Source organism: Euprymna scolopes, chromosome 20, assembly GCF_053919585.1.
Source record: "Euprymna scolopes isolate OS-2025 chromosome 20, ASM5391958v1, whole genome shotgun sequence".
In the NCBI taxonomy this organism is placed as follows: domain Eukaryota; kingdom Metazoa; phylum Mollusca; class Cephalopoda; order Sepiida; family Sepiolidae; genus Euprymna; species Euprymna scolopes.
In genome coordinates, this window is record NC_136501.1 from 65103726 (window position 1) to 65123566 (window position 19841).

Here is a 19841-nt window from a genome sequence, read left to right on the forward strand (position 1 = left end):
TACTGTATGTTCCGCGAGGTAAAATACCATGTGGAGAAACTGGCACGGTCTATTCTTCTCTTGAGGGTAGATAGGACTCTCTTAAGTCGTGGTAGTCATCCCATCTAGTGATAGCATCACGACAAAAAATACCCTTGATAGCCCTAGCAAAGCATCAAGTATTTAGCTACTGACAAGATTTGAATTACACTACAAACTCGTGTAGTGAGCTCAATCTCGGCTACGGTTGCACTGGATACCTTAAGTATACTATTTATATAAACTAAAAAATATATTCCTACATATACAGATATATATACACACACACACACACACTTAAAGGATATCCGTTTAAGGATGAAGAAAATGAATTCATAAACAAAAAGTTTGTTTGATATATCTGTTCACTTATGAAGATTTACATCAAGATATGATGCTATTAAACTTTATGCCTAGAACCCTTATTCCAATTTTGATCAAAATCCATTACATGATTTTTTGATTCTAGAAAATATCTCTACTCGAGGTTCAGCTGCAGGGATCCTAATAAGAAATTGAACTTCAAGGAATCTTGCTTAATTGGTGTTTATTGACTATGGATAAAATGCCATCTAAATCTGAAATATGTGAATTTAAAATCCCTGCAAAATACTCAAAGATACTCATATTTGGGTAATATTTAAAAATTGAAAGAGGGGGAGATGGAGAAGAAAAGAAGAGAAAGGGAAGAAATGGAAAGAAGAGAGAGAGAAAAAAGGCAATTTTCTAAAATTCTTTAAAATACTTAAACAAAAAACCCTGAAATTAGAGAAATATTTATTAATTAACGTCTAAAATTTCACAAAAATCAGTGATATCTGAATTTTTATAAAGGGCTTCTACTAGATTTGCATAAAACTAAATTATATATATATATATATATATATATATATTCATCCACATACAGTACTGTTTCACTGTATCACAGCTCATCAGTGCAGCTAGACAGGCAACTACCTCAAGCCAGGATCAGAACCCGACCGCCCAAATGACAGTCAAGGCTTCTTACCATTATGCTATTCGGCTGCTGCTGTGTGAGTAGTGAATTAACAGTGTTTTGAAATATATATATATTTAATATAATCAAACTGAATATAGTCGACATTTGGACTCCCTTACACTTAACAGCTGTGTTCCAAAATTCATAATGATCAGTTAATTAGTTTAGAAGTGAATACTGTACACAAAAATATATAAACATACCTAACTATTGTGGTCCACAAAGATCACCAAGGAAAACAGGAACACAAATATGGGCTATAAAGGTAAATTATATTGAAACAAAATAGAATATATAAAGAATAACAGCTGTAGCATGTATCACCAATCGTCGTCCCACACAGCCAAATTAAAACATCTCTATCGTTTATGAAACAGCAACGTACTGGGACTGAAACGGTTTCTGCGAACACAAGATCTGTAGTCTTTTCAGGTAGAATATAGTCTACGAACCTATTGTGTTCTGCAGTTCCTAGCTGAACAGACCTTTTTCACATCAGGCCAATCTTTGAAATCGATGTTGAAAAGGTCTTCATACCTCCTAAAAATGCATGGAACGTTTGATCTTTACTAGGAACGTAGGTAAACGTCGCCATGTTGTTCCATATTGTGTTTTATGAAAACGTAGTGTTACTCTTCAAGCTAGGTTTATTTTGAGAAATAATTCCTGATTTTTTATATTTCTTGTTGCTGAATCAATCTTTCATCAGTTTTCTGTTGTAGCATCTGTTGTTCAATTTGCTGTTGTCTTTCTTCAGCTCTTACTGTTATTGTAATATTCGAAAAATAATCTCTTTAAAGTCGTCTATCTTGCATACATTTTGCCCAAGAGCGAAATTTACTCGAGAAAAAAAATGCTACAATATTACTAACTAGCAGGGTGCCCAGCATTGCCTGGTCGTACAATTTGCATAAATATTATAATTTATGCAGATTTATTATTATAGAGCCAATAGTAATGATTTCAAAAGTTATAAAAAAAAAAATCTGATTTGCGTACCATCTGCTAGAATTGAAACCGGAACGTTTAGCGCTCCAGCTTTAGTCGTTATTTATCTCTCCAGAGTCATTACCATCTAAGCTATTGATAGATGGATACGGAAGATTAAAATTTAAATGACTTTGAGCAATTAATGTTTAATTTTGTACACTTGCAACAATAACAGAAGCAGTAATGTTTTAGTTGACTTATCCTGCCAAGGTCAACTGTTTTGTTTTCAATTTTGACCCCTTAGCAGCAATTTTTGCCGACTAAAAAACTAAATCGAAAGTGCGCTACAGGTTCAAATACTCTATATATAAAATTTCAGCTCTGTAAACCAAATATTCAGAGGAGTTTCGTAGAGACTTTTCACACCGACAGAGTCACTGTATGTATATATACTAGCAGTATTACCCGACCTTGGTCGAGGGTTGATTTAATGCTATTTCTATGCTTATTGTCTGTATCTTTGGTAAATTCAATTTTTTTTGTAATCCTAAAATTATTTTAGTAAATTTTGGTTATATTGACACCTTACTGGTCAATGTAGCTTCCACATAGTGAATGCAACGTGCCAGCAACAATCTAATTTCTAATTTGTCCCCTTAGCAGCTATCCTTCCAGCTCAAAACCAACTACTTTGGCAAGGTTTTGGGAGTCATGATTTCTTTAACTGTATGCGAAAGAAACCACAGGATCAACATCGACTATTTATTCGTTGTAAGAATTTATGTGGTTGTCGCTGTATAGTTCTACAATTAGTCAACTATGGCAAAAAATTCCTTATCTTATGTTGCCGAGCATACTACTTGTGCTTGGTTGTTGCGGCCTATGTTTTGTTAAACCAACATCTAAGAAATCTCTGAATCACATTTTCACTAAATATGTGTGTAGACTGTTTTGCAATTTCTTCAGGATCAGTTGCTTGTTCAATGGACGTTCTAAAACAGAAAAATAATTTATTGCTAAAATTTTATTCCGCAGCCAACACAATTGTTTAGGGTTGCTCATAATGAATCTAATTATGAAGAGCTTGCAACGAAATAAAGACAAAAGAATTATAAGTACCGAATGCTTCTGAATACATTTAAGGGCACTACGTTTTGCCAAATTCACATTTTTACTCTGCTTAATCGGTTTCAATTTCTCATTCCATAGAGGTTACTGTGTAAATACACGAAACGGTTTTCATTTTGTTGCAAAAAAGACTTCAGGTTAGCGAACTCTGTACTGGATGCTGGCAAAGTTTAAGAAGGAATAAACACGGTTAGAGAGGAGAAATTGAGGTGTAAAATTGTTTAGAAATTATAAAACCTCTTTGAAAACACCATTTTTATCAAGTGTTTTAGGAGAAAACACAAATAGTTTGGATTGTGAGCCCACACGTGATGCAGCTACATAGAGCTGACCGTGAGGAAAACATTGCTCTTGTAAATGAATGTCTGCAGCGTCAAAGGTTTGGCCCTGTGATTTGTTGATGGACATCGTGAAGCACAGTTTCACAGGGAACTGCGATCTCTTGGATTGGATGCCCAGGTATGGATTTGATGGATATAGGGCAATCCTCGGAATTAGCACTGTCTCTCCTTTTCCACAGCCAGTCAATATTTTGGCCTCGATAATATTGGGTGACAGGAACATCACCACGGGATTAATAGAAATTGTATAGAAATATACAGTTTTGTAAACTTATATCTCTCTCTCTCTCTCTCTATATATATATATATATATATATATATATATATATATATAAAACAAAGTAAGATATACAAAATATAAATGAAGTGTAAGATAAAATAAATAAGTAAAAATATAAATTTTTGGAAAAAAAATCTCAATCGAAATTTATGTGAAGATTAAATGAGAAAAGAGAGAATTTTAAATAAATGTTCGTAAATGCATAAGTATCGTATAAGCAATGTGGTTTTATTGTTGTTTGAGAAGTGTTCTGTTTTAATTAATTAGTAAAAAAAAAACAATTTTGGTATGTTAATGAATTTGGATTTGTATAAATAAATGTTATTTAAAGTGTTAATTAAAGTAAATGGAAAAAAATGGAAGAACTATTTTAAAATAGAAAAAAATGTTAAGTTGTATTTATACTGTAATTGTGGTATTACCGTCTGTGAATTTTTGATTTAATAAAGTAAATTGTCCAATTGTATGGATAAACGTCTTTCCAATTCACAAAACATTAAAAAGTTACTTCGTCAAAAAAAAAAAAAAAAAAAAAAAAAAAAAAAAAAAAAAAAAAAGAAAACATGCTGTAATGGTCGTGTGTGCATCTGTGCATGTGCTGTGAAGTAGTAGTACAAACAATTCCATAACAGAAATACGGTGTCAGCGTCGGTCTGGCCAGTCGCTAAGCAATGATCTGGGAAAATAGCCAGTCTTTTTCATTTGCATATGTACAATAATACATAGGCTATATCAGTTGCCGATACTTGTTGAAAACATTCCGATGCAAAACCTAGCTTAAAACACTGCCAGACACAGCAAGTACCTTTGTGTGAAATTTCATAAAAATTGCCCCAACCATTTTTGAGTCTATAGCGAATGAACTCACCCAGACACAGTTGCATTTATATAATAGTGTAGATATAGATCTCAATATATAGATTCATAGAAAAATATTTGTGTGCTTGAACGTTTTCATCTTAAATTCTACACAAGTATGCAGAATGTAGAAACTATGCATAAATAGAATTCAGTGAAAGTAATCACCCAAAGATAAACTATAAAAAATAAATAAGAAATTAATTAAAGCTTGTTTCTCAAAAGAATATGCAAATTAGTTCACTTTCATGCGCATATCCATGACTGAGTATATTAAAAAGTTTGTTTTAATAATTTTCAAATAGAAAAGCTAAGGTTTTAATATCAATCGATATAATAGCTTCAAAGTCGGCTTGAAAATCAACACCAAAGTGTACCTGGATGTGCTGAAGAGTGGTGATCACCTGGTGCAATCAGGTAGAAACTGGCATACCTGGGTGTGGCAGCAGAACTTGGCGTCAGCCTATAAGTTCAAAGAGACTCAGACTTGGTTTCAGAAGGAGTGCTACAACTTTGTACCCTTCTCTCACTGGCTTCCCGGATCTGAACCTGCTGGACTACTTTGTTTGATTATAAGTTGAGAACATCACCAACATAACCTCCCACAACACCAAAGCCAGCCTGATCACCGCCATCTGCTGAGTATTCGCCAAGCTACCCAGCACTCATAGAAAAGGCATGCGCCCAGTTCTGGACTTGTAACAAGGTGGTGATTGAGGTTGAAGGCGGCTACATTGAATAGATATCATCTCTACTACATACCTGAATGAATTTTTTCAATAAATGCTTTAAAATAAAGCTGTAGTGTTGTTTTCTTTAGGGTGATACTTTTATTGTTCCGCCATGTACTTTGTTCATTGAGAATGCTACTCTGTTGTATGGTAGCTACAGTGTGTAATTACTGGTATAATTACATTTTTTTTTTTTTTTTTTCAAAATGATTATTTTTGTTGGTTTTTTTCTTTTGTGAATTCAAGTCTTCCATTGTCATGTTGTTGTATCTCCTTTCGTAATTGGAGTTCCTCACCGTCAAATTTTGGCCTACCAAGGCCATTAAGGAAAACACTCATCTGGATATGGGTTATAAAGGTAAATTATATTGTAAACAAAACAGAATATACAAAGAACAACAATCGTAGCACGTACCACCAATAAAGATATTACACAGGCCACACCGAAAGTCAGTACTTCTCAGTTCATTAATGCAATTTGAAAGAATTCATATCTTGTGCATGGGTGAGTCTCCACAATGCTATACTAACTTTATGAAAATAGAAATAGAAATCTATATAATTATAAAATTCTGTGGACCTTGCTTGCATCTTGTCTTTAGGCGATTTTGTCTTTAAAAAAAAAAAAAAAGAAATGTTGGGTGAGTTTATATATACATAATGTGTGTGTGTGTGTGTATGGATGGATGTGGCTCAGAGGCTAAGGAGGAGTGAGGGTGGAGAGGTGTATGTTTTGGTTTCGATTCTAGCTGATGGCACCCAAATCATATATAGGTAGTCTAAAGAAGCTTTGAGTAATATATATATATATATATATATATATATATATATATATATAAAGAATGCAGTTTAAATTCTTGGTAAAAACATAAATAAATAAATTGAACCTATCGCAGACTTAGCACCTATAATAATCCGACTTCTAAAAAGTTTACAATTAAAATAGATAATTCAACTATATAAGGATGGAAAAACTTCAAACAGGGAAGACATGTCCAATGTTCTTGCCCCAATGATGTTCTATCTGACCATCTCTCTTTTCAAATAAACCTTTCTTATAAGCTTAACTAGTATCTTAGAGTTTAATGTACTGATGATCAACAACCTGGGTTGATGACGACGACAGCACGAGTACAACGTTTCATACATTTAAGTGAAAGTGTCACACACATAGGAATAGAGCGAATATATTAACTCGATATTCATCCCCGCCCCACCCTCGCTGGAAGAATAGACAATCCGATCGACTTCAGCAAGTAAAGTAAATGGATGTGTAAATCTATACCCCCCCACCCGCCCCCATGAAAAAAACAAAAGTAAAGAAAAATATTTATGGTGTATGTACCCTTGACAGAGAGAAAATATCGTACACCATATATAAGCTAAATTAATCAGGTAAACAAAAGAAATCAAATGTTGTAGCTAAACGAAAATATCTCGACGCCATTTTGTTTGAAGGACAAGGGAGATAATTCCAAATAATTTAAACTTTTACGAGATTTTAGAAAGCCATTCTTAACATGGAGAAAGGAGATATGAGAAAAATTAAATTCATCACTAGTAAACCCCGCTTCCTTTAAAATAGCTCTTCAGAAATAAAAGTTATAAATCAGACTTCTACATCATTGTAATGCATATGAATTCCCAGTAATCGCTTAAAAATTATTTTGTGTATTAAATTCATTAAAACTAATTGAGCAATTTACGTGATTTTTGGTGTACAATATTTCCTTTCCATCATGGGCACATCTATAATATAAATCTCACCTGTCTGTTTAAATGTATGTATGCATGTATAACTGCCTAAAACTTTCGATCAAGGCGACGGATTTTCATGAGATCGATATCATTTTGAAGATCAACCCTTCGGACGACAAATATCGAAAAATTGGCTAAAAACATTAATTCCTTCACCCTCAACTGGGCAGTTTTCTACAAGGAGGGTCGTTTTTTTTTTTTTTTGCATCGCCATTTTTGCAAGTCATCGTATCAGAATGACTTTACTAATTTCAATATTCCGAACTTCCGGTCACGTCATGAAGTAGGGATAAGACCTCAGGTTTTCTTTCACTTTCTTTTCCACCTTCGCATCATGAGTTCGAGCCTGCCTGCTACCACTTTTTTTTTTTACTCAACACCCGGGCTAGTATATGATAAAAAAAATTTTCTTTATTTTTGTTTCTTTGTATATATGTGGAATTGCACCAACAGAAGCAATCAGAAAGAGGGCAGAAAGGGACAGGTAAAGAGATTCTGCAAGAGAATCAGAAACTTTTAAAGAGGTTGGTTGGTTGGTTGGTTGTTTTTGTTTTACAGCATATCAACCCTTTTCGGGTTATTTAATGCCGAATCCAAAGATTTTGAATAAAAATTTTTTAATAGAATATATTTGTTGTTTTCAAGTCGGTTTCTATTCAACCCATAGTTGGAACCCTAACAGGTACTACCACTCCGGGTCAGAGTGGACCTTGGAGCAATGGTAATTAAAGGGTGCCTCCACACTTCCCAAAGCCCGCAAGCTGGGGCCTCACCACTGGATATAGTTTAAGGTCATATCCAGGACCTTTAAAGAGGTAGAAAGACAAATAGCATCTAAGGAAGAGAAAGAGAAACAGTTAATAGATAATTTGTTAAACAGACAGTAAGCTAAGTGACCGATTATAGTTGAGGGTGACCCGAAGGCTCCCTTTTCATTAGTTACAACACCGAGATGTTGGGGGGGGGGGGAGCGCCACTCCAGTCCTATACAAGGATTACTCCACTTGCCCTTGATCAACGAATGTTCACCATCATACTTTTATTGTTATTCAAATTGATAAAATTATACAAAGTGTTTAGCGAGAGGGTATCAAGTACCATTTTTTAAGTCTTTGGTATGACTCGACCAAAAATTGAACCCTGATTTCTCAACTCATTAGCGAACACTTTTACGATTGTACCAAATAGTGAAAATTTAAAATGTCTTAACAGATGTACATTGTTAAATAGTACGGGTACGTTTGCTAGTACTTATTTGATGATTTAAATTTGCAGGAGAAACATGACTGCATAAATATGAAACAGACGTCAGATGAGATTCAAGTGGCCGGCCTTTAGAGATTTTGTCTACTATAAGAACTAGAAAAAATTTCATCACAGAAAATATAAAACGATGAGGGAGTACACTCGCTTGCAATCACATTAGCACCTGCTCCACGAGGTTATGGTAGTGGTATTATTATTATTTTTTTTTTTCATACAATATTGATTGTATGCGTTTCTTTTCTATCCAGGGTGGCAATATTATCAGTGTAACTATGCAGCTTCCATGACAAAATCTGCATCCAAAAAATTATCAAGGTATAATTTGCAATTAATATTGAATAGTAACATGTTTAATGTTTATACAAAGTACAATATAAATTCATCTTGTTGGATTTTCAAAGTCAGTCCCAAATAGCATATAAGCTGAAAAATCAAACTTTGTTTCTGACTATCCAATTTTCATTTGTTATTTTTGTACCATGTTATTGGCAATATAATAACGTATTGAGCTACAATTTATTTGAAAAATTATTTAGTCCAGCCCAAACGACTACTAAATATCAATTTTTAAACAACCGCATAAATATAAATTCAGCAAGGGACATAACTCTTATTACTTTTGAATCATAATGCTAAGTTCAGCCCAAATGATTGCTACTATCAAACACTTAAATAATCACATAAAAATAAAACGCATCAAAGGAGATAATTTTTATTACTTTTGAATAGTAATGTTAAATATAAGTGTATGTCTGCTAGTACTCATTTGGTGATTTAAATTCACAGGGGAAATGTTAGAGCTTAAATAGGAAATAGAAATCAGACAGGGATCAAGTAGCTGACATTGCCTCTTGTGAAAACATGAACTAAAGAAAATGATATTACATGAGATAGGATAGGCACAAAGAGCAGATGTATGTTTATATAGTTTTATATACAGGATTCACTCCTAAACTGATCATTACGAATTCTGGAACAAAGTTGCTAGGTGTTAGGAGTCCACATTCTGGCTTTATTTAGTTTAATTTAATTTCATGTAAATAGGGTAGAAAAAAAAAGGTTGAAAGTCCTTTGTGAAAATTCAAATGCATCTAGGTTTTGTAAAATTGTAGGTACTTTGCAGAATACAAACTGTGCTGAAATACTAACATTATTTAGAAACCCACTTTTACTGTGGGGAGGAGAAGCCGTTTTGTAACTATTCTGTACTCTCACCTAAGAATTTAAATAAAAACAAAAAGATACTGTAAAAATAGAATTCAATTTGAAAATCCTTTGTAAAAATAGCATGGTCCACATTCTGCATAAATACTAAATCTTAATACGTTTTAGATATCAATTAATATTTCTCAAATTTTGGTTTCTCTGGGATATTTTAAAAGATATATAGACACAACCATTTTAAAATTCAAAGCGATCAGGCTTTCATTGAATTTGATTCATAACCATTAGACACCAATCAAACAAGATTCTCAATTCAATTTCTTTAGTAAGACTTCTTAAGCTTTAGACTTGAATTTGAGATATTTCCTAGAATCAAAACCATGTAATGGATTTTGATCAAAATTGGAATATTGATTCTAGACATATACAGATATAAAAAATAATGCAAAACTTCTGTTTTGGGAATTAATTCACCTGCCCCAGTAAAAGTACTCTGTTGGTGTATATATATATACACCATGTATCCACATAAAATGTCATAAACAGATATATTTTATGCATCAATTTTTGCGTATTTACTTCAACAATACTCAATACATGACTAGAGCTAGGTAGTAAATTACAAAATTGTATGGCAATATAGTTACACAGAAACTTATGTTTCATCCCTGTAGGTAATTGTCAAGCTATCATTCTGTCCTGACGATGCCCTACAAGAATGACACACGGAAGTTTCTATGTAGCTTAATTGCCATATATTTTCATAACTTACTGTCATATATATATATATATATATATATATACACACACGCATGAAGGGATTAAAATGAAAAATTAAAAAAATTACAATATTTAGTAGATCATCAAATGTTCAAAAACATGAAATACAGTAAAGATTTTTTTCTTATTCCATGGAGTTTCAAAAATTCATACTTTTCTTTTTAGAGGAAATAAAATTATATTTTTGATATAATTTTATTTCCTTTGATAACTTGCAATGAAGTATAAAAATTGAATACTTTAAAACTGTGGATGTAATGAAAGTTTGAAGAAACAAGAGGGAAGGTAAAGAGTGTGTGAATCACAAATAATCTGAAGACTAAATCTTGTAAAAGTGTTCAGTTGATTAAACAGATCTTCTATTATAAATTTCTGTAGAAATGTGGTTTTTAATTTTATTTGTGATGCCTTTATTCAGAGACATAAGGTTTTCACATCCCAGTGCTTTTATGATCAGATAATATATATACTAGCTGGCCACCTGACATTGTCCAGTCATACTATACATTTACACGATATTTTAATTCATACAGATTGCATATGTATTATCATAGACTCAATCCTCTATTGATTATTATATATTACGAGGAATAATTTGCCCAGAGACTAATTTAAAAAAAAAAATAAATAAATAAAATAATAATAATAATAATAATAATGTCATTCATCAAATTCCGTCTGTGTTTGTTTACAATATCATACCAGTTGATATTTGGGTTTGATGATGAATGCCCTGGAAAAGTCACTTCTGATTAATGTTTAGTTTTAAAATATGCAAACGAAGAAATGATTTGCAGCGATTTTAAATGGTTCTTCTTTTTATCGATAATTGAACTCATTAATAAGAAAAAAATCAAAATAAAATGATAAGGTACATCCGGTCTTGAACAGGGGGATCATTCGATCTGTAGTTGAATGCTCTACCACTGTGCTATATCTCCAGATGACAATAAATCTATTTTTTTTTTCTTTTTAAGAAACGATTTGCTGAGATTTTATTATTTCCCTTGGCTGATGTAACATAAAATATTCCTCTGTAAAATTTTTTTTTTATTTATAAAAGAGAAAACATTTTTAAGATCAGATTTTTGGATTTTCGATACTTATCGAATGAATTTCTGTACAAAACACATCTAAGAACACTGCCAGATATATAAATTAGCTTTGTGTGAAATTTGCAAAAGATAGGCTCAGCCGTTTATATATATGATTGTATTGCTGTAGTTTCCTAGATGTAAGTCTAATGAAACTCCGGTGTTTATCAAAATGTGCTCAATGACAAGCAGAGCATGATTATATAATAATCAAATGATTATAGTTAAGAGTTGGATATGCATTTTTGGTGGAAGGTGAAAAAGGAAATGAAATTCTTTTAAAGTCATCAGAGTAAAAATAAATAAAACAAGTGAAGCATGCATGGTCCCCCGTAAGTGCACAGTGGACGATGCATAAAATGAGTGACAAAGTGCAGCATTTGCACCCCCCTCCCTCCATTTATCCCCAAAAGTCCTCAGGGGACGTTAAATCCTGGTGAAAATGAACAAACGGTGCAGTTTTAGGCCTTAACATATGTAAATTTGTAGTTCTGCACTATGCAAAAAAAGAAACGACTAAGTCCATCATTTGCCCCCTCTCCCCGATTTAGCCCCAAAAGTCCCCAAGGCCTTAACATATTTAAATTTGAGTTCAGCACTATGAAAAACTGCTAAATAGATATACACACAAAATTTTGGACAAATATGGTAAAATAGTCCCCAAAATGGATTGGTTTTTATTAGCCTTAAAAGAGCCCCTAGGGCACACCCAAGAGTTATCACAAAGTATAGACAAACAAAATTATATAGAAATCAGTTACAATTTTTCAGAAAATTTTATAAAAACCCAAGGTATCAATTTTTTTAATAATCACAAAAGTGTCAATTTTAGCCATTTTAACGCGAAATGCACTGCTGGGTGGGTGGGGGTGGGGTGCAACCGAAGTTTTCCCGGAAAATCCATGCTGCTACTTTTTTACTCATATCATGTTTAATGTTTATACAAAATTTTAAAAATTCCAAGGAGTAGTTATTGAGAAAAGTGTGGATAGACGAACAGACAAGGGTGAATTTACAAGTTCACTTTGCTTTTGCTGGGGGACCTTACTAATTTATAGACCATTATAGTACATTTTAGTTATTTATACAAACATCATTAGTTACAGTTCTGAATTTTTGAGGAGATTGTTTGTATTACTCGTTTTGATTGGACTATTTTCCTCATATTGAGTGTTATTCATGCAATGTTTCGGTCGGTGTAAATGGCGACAAAAGGTTGGAGGCTACACGAACTGAAATGTTGCACAAATAACACTCAAGATGAGAACAAAAGTTCAATCAAAACAAGTAATACAATCATTAGTTACATATTTAAAATGTGGTTTCATTGTAAGATCTGGCTTCATGACACTGCATTTTTAAGTAATTGCAACAGAAACATGTATGCACATATGTAGCCAATAGAGTTTGCATAAATAAATAAAATGTACTATAATATATGAAACGATCTAAAATAAGCTACAATTAGTAAGTTATTTTTTGTCCTTTTAAAAAAAAAAACAAATAAATTCTCTTATGGATTTATGTGGGTCCCTGATGAGTTATTTAGTCTACCTATACCATTCATCGAAACACGTGCAAGATGTACCATATACTAAATAAAATGATATGAATATGATTTAAATATACTTGTGGTATTCGAATTGTTTATATATATATATATATATATATATATATATATATATATATATAATAAAGCTGAACGTGTGTGTGTGTGTCTGGTCACGTATAGGCTTCTATATGGTCGACTATTTTAAAAAACTGATTACATATAATGATAGATGTATCGAGACACAGGAATGGGTATGTTTGATCTGGCAGAACGGTGGTTCATAAAAATTGTGGGGTCTGCGTACGCGCATGGTCCACGAAGTATGGAAATAAAAAAATTTAAAAATTAAGAAAAACGTTTACAAGTGTTTTTGATATAGATGTAAATAATAATACTTTGATAAGTATGTTTTAACTTAAATAGGGATGGTATGATAAAATTGTGGTGTCTGCGTTCGCGCCTGGCCTCCATAGAATGGAAATAGGCACAAACTTTAATAAAGACTTTTCATATCTATCTGCGTAAGTATACTTTGATAATCATGTTTCAGTTTGAAGAAATATGGTATAAAATTATGGGATGTTCGTTCACGCCTGACCTCTATAGAATTGAAATATGTCACAAAGTTTAACAAGGTTTTTTTAATATAGATCCACAGAATATTGTGATAAGTGTTTCAGTGTGAACAGGTATGGTATAATAGATTATGGAGTTTATCTATTTTATTTTTACTTTCATCATATTTTGCTTTGGTTTTGATGTCCAAATTCGAAACTATTTCTTTAAAACCCTTCCTTTTCATAACCTATCATACTTTCATAAATCAGAGTCCACTTTCTGTACGCAGTTTTTGAACCCAGTCAATGACGAGTACTTTTGATAGTATATATATATACAAGATTATATTGTAATTTGCAGTCATACCTCATTTTCTATTACTCCTAGTGGTATTCTTATAAGAAATGATTATTCCAGTTGGGCTCCAAACTATGAGCTCCTATTTACTAGCTCCCGATGAGGACAGAGTTGGACATGTGATCAGATTTTAATGTGGAGAAAATCTTGCTCCCCAAAAAGAGGCACCCTGGATTGAAACAAAAGTTTAAATCGCCTCAATCTAGAAGGATTTGTCCCTCAGTGATCGAAGACAAAAAGAGGCAGCATAGTATCAAAGCAGATACTACACTTTATAATATTTATTTGCAGAAAATATGAAATAAAAAATTGCATTTACAACTTAGGCACCAGACCATTCAAAAGTCCAAGGTGAAAATAGGTGTCATTGGTCACCCTCTGTCACAAATAATAAAAAAGAGGTGCAAGTTCAAATTGGCACTTATGATGGCATTTAAAAATAAAGAAAATACAGAAATGTTTGTATGATGTACGTACTAGTCACGGAATGAAGCTGAAATATTTCAAAAATCATGTAATTTGATCAAAAAGTTTTTTTTATTCAAGCAAATCAAATTTTACGACTAAGTGAATCGTAGTGTTTTTGTCGGCCATTAATGAATCCGATGCAATAAATAAAGGGAGACAACTCAAATCGAAGTGTCGAGGGTGAAAAATAAGCCTCAGGTTCAATGCAGTTCAGTAGTAAAATCACTAAAAATTGTAAATTTTGATTTTCTTAGTTTAAAAAACTAATTTATTTGATCGATTGATGTAATTTTTGGATGTTGACAACTTCATTCTGTAAAAAGTAGGTACAGGATAAAAGTTTTTCTTCATTTTTGTTTTTTTGCCATGTGCCAATCTGAACTTGCACCAAAAAAGTTCTATCCTACTTTTAACTGGAATCATCTCAGTCACCACAATCCCACATTTACACGAGGAACCATGCTACTTAAGATGCTCCCATACATTTTCTTCCTAACCAAAAGATCAAGAATGAGTTAAATAGAATTTCTCCTGGAAAGGTGATGAGACAGAGTGCGGACGTTCGTATGGCTACTGTATGCAAAAAAAAAAAAAAAAAAAAAAAAAAGAAGCCATGTGAAAAGTGACGTCACGACAAGGAAGAAGGAAAAAGATTATAAAAAGAAGAATGTCAGCACAGACCAAAGATCACAGTCATGTTAGAGACACGTGGGTGACATCACAACCAAGACGAGAAGTCATGCATGCTAGGGGGAGGAATAAAGGTCTTTTGTTAAAATCTGAAACAGCAAGTTGAAGTTCTTTCCTCTTCCTTTCTTATGTCCCTTGCGACAGAGTTTATGTGTTGGATCCCGAATGTCTACATGTTAACACGTGTGTAACATTACAGTTATTAGAGGTTTAAGTAGTTTGCTTGTTTAAATTAGGTTTATAGAAGGCAGAACAATGCATAGATGTAACGGATAAACTCGCATTGAAGCAACTTAAAATATAATGGTTGAACCGGTCATGCAATTTCACTTTATTGAATCAATACATGTGTGTATATGAACAATCATACATACATATATATATATATATATATATATATATATATATATATATATATATATATATATAGTAATGAAATCAAAGGGATGTAGTGTATACCTGATATACACAATGGTAAACATCAAACTAATATGAATAACAAATCACAACCGAATAAAAAAAAGCTCAGTTCACAATAGAGAGTAGAGCTTGGCAATTTATAACTAAAATAAATTGCGTTTCACTTAATGCCATAACGAGCAAATTCTAGCATTGCTACAAATATAATTTGCTGATTTCTTTATGTCCTCTGATGAGAATAACAAAAATATCATTCTTTGAAACTCTGCCGAATAAAGACTTTGTAAATTGTTTTTTTCGGAGTATTCAGCCGAACAATAAACTTTGATTGTAAAGTTCAACTTACAGTTTCAAATTTCTTTCTCATATATATATATATATATATATATATATATATATATATACATACACAGGGTGTCCCAATAAAATGTATACTCTACAAATAATCATGAAATCAACATTTATTAATATAAAGAAAAATTTTGTACATCAAAATACAGTGAACAAATATAAAAACCAGTCAATTCCCGAACTGTTCCATAAATCGCAATCGGAAACATTCAGGTCGATATGGATCACTTCCAGTAGAAGAATCGAAATGGAAAGCACTTTTGAGATTCTAGTTGCTGTCGCTCAGCGAATATTTTAGTTAATGTTTAACACATGCGCTGAAAAAATAATAAAAACATTCCATATTTTGGAAGAGAAGTTGACTAAAATGTTCAATTTGGTGGCCATTGTGGTCCATATACTGCTAACAATGCTCACTGATTGAATCCAAAATTTTGGAACTTCTGCTTGCCCAACAGATTTTTAGCCGATTGGTGAAACCTCTCAATGACTCCTCTTGCTTTTGTGAGACTGGTTGATGATTGTGTTTTTTCAGAGTTGTTTTTACGGGCAACTTTTAACTGTTCCTTTAATTGTTCCTTCTTACTCAAACTTATCTCACAAACAAATAATTTGTGAGTCTTGTTGGTGCATCTAAAACGTCTTTGCACTTCACTTATGATCTTGGTCTTCCAATAGCAATGTAGAAGGATTTTCTTCTCATATTTTAGTCTTGCTTTAACCATTATTCACACATTAAACAATTATTTATAATAAATGTTGAAGTTATGCCCATTTAAAGAGTGCATACATTTTATTGGGACACCCTATATATATATATATATATATATATTTAAATAAGGGAGTAGTCACCAACAATGTGTATTTTTTAACACAAAAATACACATTGTTGGTGACTACTCCCTTATTTAAATATACATCTTTCTTTCGTTGGAATTTATTAACCCATTTTATATATTTATATATATATATATATATATATATATATAGTCATCTGTATACAGTACCATTTCGCTGTAACTGCAGCTAGACAAGCAAGTACCTCAAGCCACGATAGAAAATCGACGGCCCAAACGACAGTCAGCACTTCTTACCGTTCTGCTATTTGACTGCTATGACTGAATTAACAATGTTTTGACATTATCCAAACACCTAAGCTCAATTTGTTTACACAAAGAGCATCGCTTAATATACTAATGTAAGTTTGCATATCAGTTCCCAATATGCTCAACCCAAGTTAGGGAGCATTATAGTCATCCACACACAGTATGGTTATATATTTTTTTATAACATTCTACATATATGTTCTAATGTTTTACTTGCTTCAGATGGTTAAGTGGCATATCTGTGATTCTATATATTTCGAAAAGTCTTCCCTTCGTCAGGCATATATTTGACTTTCAAACATGCGTGGTGAATCTTACAGTTATAAATCTGGATACATATGAATGTGATTAAAAAAAATGAAATTGTGTACAGTGGTCAGATGCACTACGACTCATTCAAAGTGTATATGTCCGGATTGGTGGGTGGGTAGGTGGGTGAGAGATCAGGTGTTGTTAACGATTGTTTTTGCTGAATTGAATGCCCACACTATTGAAAACTACTGACCAGAAAACGAATGACGCTATCACATTCCTTAGAGAGGAAAAAAAAAGAAAAGAAAAAAAGGCCGTCAGGTGTTATTTTTGCCTAACAACAATTACACATGCATATCGTACCCGTGCCCCGTTGAGTCATAACCACTATCACTACTTATCCTACTTTGATTTCATTCAAAAATTCTTTAATCTATGACATGTCTCTTAAGATATTCTTTTTTTTTTCTTTTTATAAAGGGGTTACCAGATATCAAAGCATGGAGGCCACTTGAGGATAAGGGTTAATGTGTGTATTGTAGTCATTGGGATAGTTGCATAATAGTTTGTAGTGGTAATTTCGTATAATTAAATTATTTACAAGGACAGTTGAATAAGAATTTGTTTACACTGGACTTGAATACATTGATATTGTAGTCAGCTGGAAAGCAGATCAGCGGAATAGAGCTCTACAGGCGGGCAGTTCTAGGAAAGAAGCTATATTCATGGAATCCACGTTTAGGTTCAAACGCTGCTAAAGAGTGGGGAAATTTATTGATAGTGATTTTGGCTAGATGAATGTTTTTTTTATGAAAGATTGGCAAAGGGGGGACCATAGATTGGAGCTCAGTCAAACACTTGCCATAAAAATAGCGATAGAGCAGGGACAGGCTCTGAGGTTACATTGTCGGAAATGTCTCAAGATGAGAACATTAGTTTGAAAAATCCAAATAATATGAATAATCACTCTTTATCTCAAAAATTCAGAAAGATGAAGAAACTTATTTTGTCATTTAATTTACACACCTGTCTATATATACCGCAAATATGTAAATTAGATGGTAACACTAAAAAAAGAGAGTAACTCTTTCTCTTAATGTTCGCAGAGACATTAAAAATATTAGAGAAAGGTTGAATTAACAGGGATGAGAGAGCTAAGAGAGATAGTAGACTTTTTTTAAGCTGTTAAGGCACGGGGCTACTCGAGGATATGGGTTAAATAAATTGTCAGTTGAACTAGAATGGCATTTACTTGCCTCCACGTGGGGATAGAGAACAAATATGTGGGAAGGACAGAAGATTACTTAAAAGGAATTAATTATCCAAAGGTATGGCTCAACAAGTATTGGTTCACATGAGACTTGAAGATGACCATGTTGTAGTCAGTTGAGAAGCATACTTTTAGTACCTTTTTCCACATATGGGATATACTAGCAAAGCAACTTTGTTCATGGAAGTTTCATTTGGTTTTTAGTAGAGAGAGAGAGATGAGAAAGTTTGCTGCTGTGGTTGTACCTATTTACTATGCCTCCCCACGGGACAGAGTTAGACACCAGGGTCGTTTTTTAACGTGGAGAAAAGGTACAAAAATAAAAATTGTCTCAGTCGTGAAGGATTTCTCCTCCACCGAAAGAGAACAAGAAAATGAAGTGCAGCATCTGAAGAACAGATACTACACTTTGATCTTGTCCCGAAGGCCAAGAAAATTCTGCTGTGGTTGTAACTAGATGAGTTCCTGCTTGTAAATTTTTTATAGCGGGGGGGGGGGGACAGGAATTGGAACACAGCAGAGCATTTATCATGCACATAGTCATACAGTAGAGAGGGAGGGACTAGCAACATCTCTTCCATGTGAAAGTGGCCATAGATAGGAGAAAAGAAAATCATCTACCACTAGATTGTGAAATGTGTGTGTGTGTGTGTGTATGTGTGTGTGTGTGTGAAACCGGACACAGTATATTTTATTACAATTCGTCGTGAGTATTTTTTGGACGCTTCATAATAAAACACGTGGTTATTGTCTCATTTTTTCTCTTCATCTATTTATCTATATAATAATAATAATACGCTAGGGCAATTTCATACCCACACTTACGTTATCACCTTTCACACATTTAAAAAGTGGAATCGCACAATCGTAAAAGATGCAATACAAAAAATAATTCATTTTTTAAATTCAATATTTAATTAAATCTTTTAAATAAAATAGTACCGGAGGGCGGAGAAATATTAGAAAATAAAGTTTTTTGTTTTTTGTTTTTTTTGTGTACAGGAGGGAATTCATATAGTCTCCAATATTTCCGATTGTGATTTACGGAACAAACTGGAAATGGCTGAAACAGTTTACGATTTGAAAGCCACGAAAAAAAAAAGTGTAAAAAAGGCAGACGACACTAAAAACAGCTTCATAGCAAAAACTCAAAATGACAACAAATGCAAACAGGAAGGCGTTCTTTTGATTAGGCTAGGGTTAGAGTGAAAATTAAAAAAAAAAAAAAAAAATTCCCCCCCCACAAAAAAAAATTGAACAAATTTCGGTGAAAGTGCAAGTGACTGGGGGATCACCTTTAAGAAATTGATTACGGGGAGGTTGGAAATAAGAAAATACCTTTCGGAATAACCACCAACCTTTCCATGTTAAAACGGCTTTCGGAATAAACAACTCCCAACCCCTCATGTTATGAACGGCTTTCGGAATAAACACCCTTTGGAGGTTGGACAACCACGTGCACATTGACC

General features: G+C 33.0%; 1 protein-coding gene across 2 annotated transcripts in view; it reads right to left on the reverse strand.

Annotated features, from left to right (window-relative positions):
• The window catches only part of LOC145241454 (phospholipase D1-like), a 320978-nt gene that overhangs the window by 149937 nt on the left and 151200 nt on the right, over positions 1–19841 (reverse strand). The gene's annotated exons all lie outside the window — the stretch shown is intronic.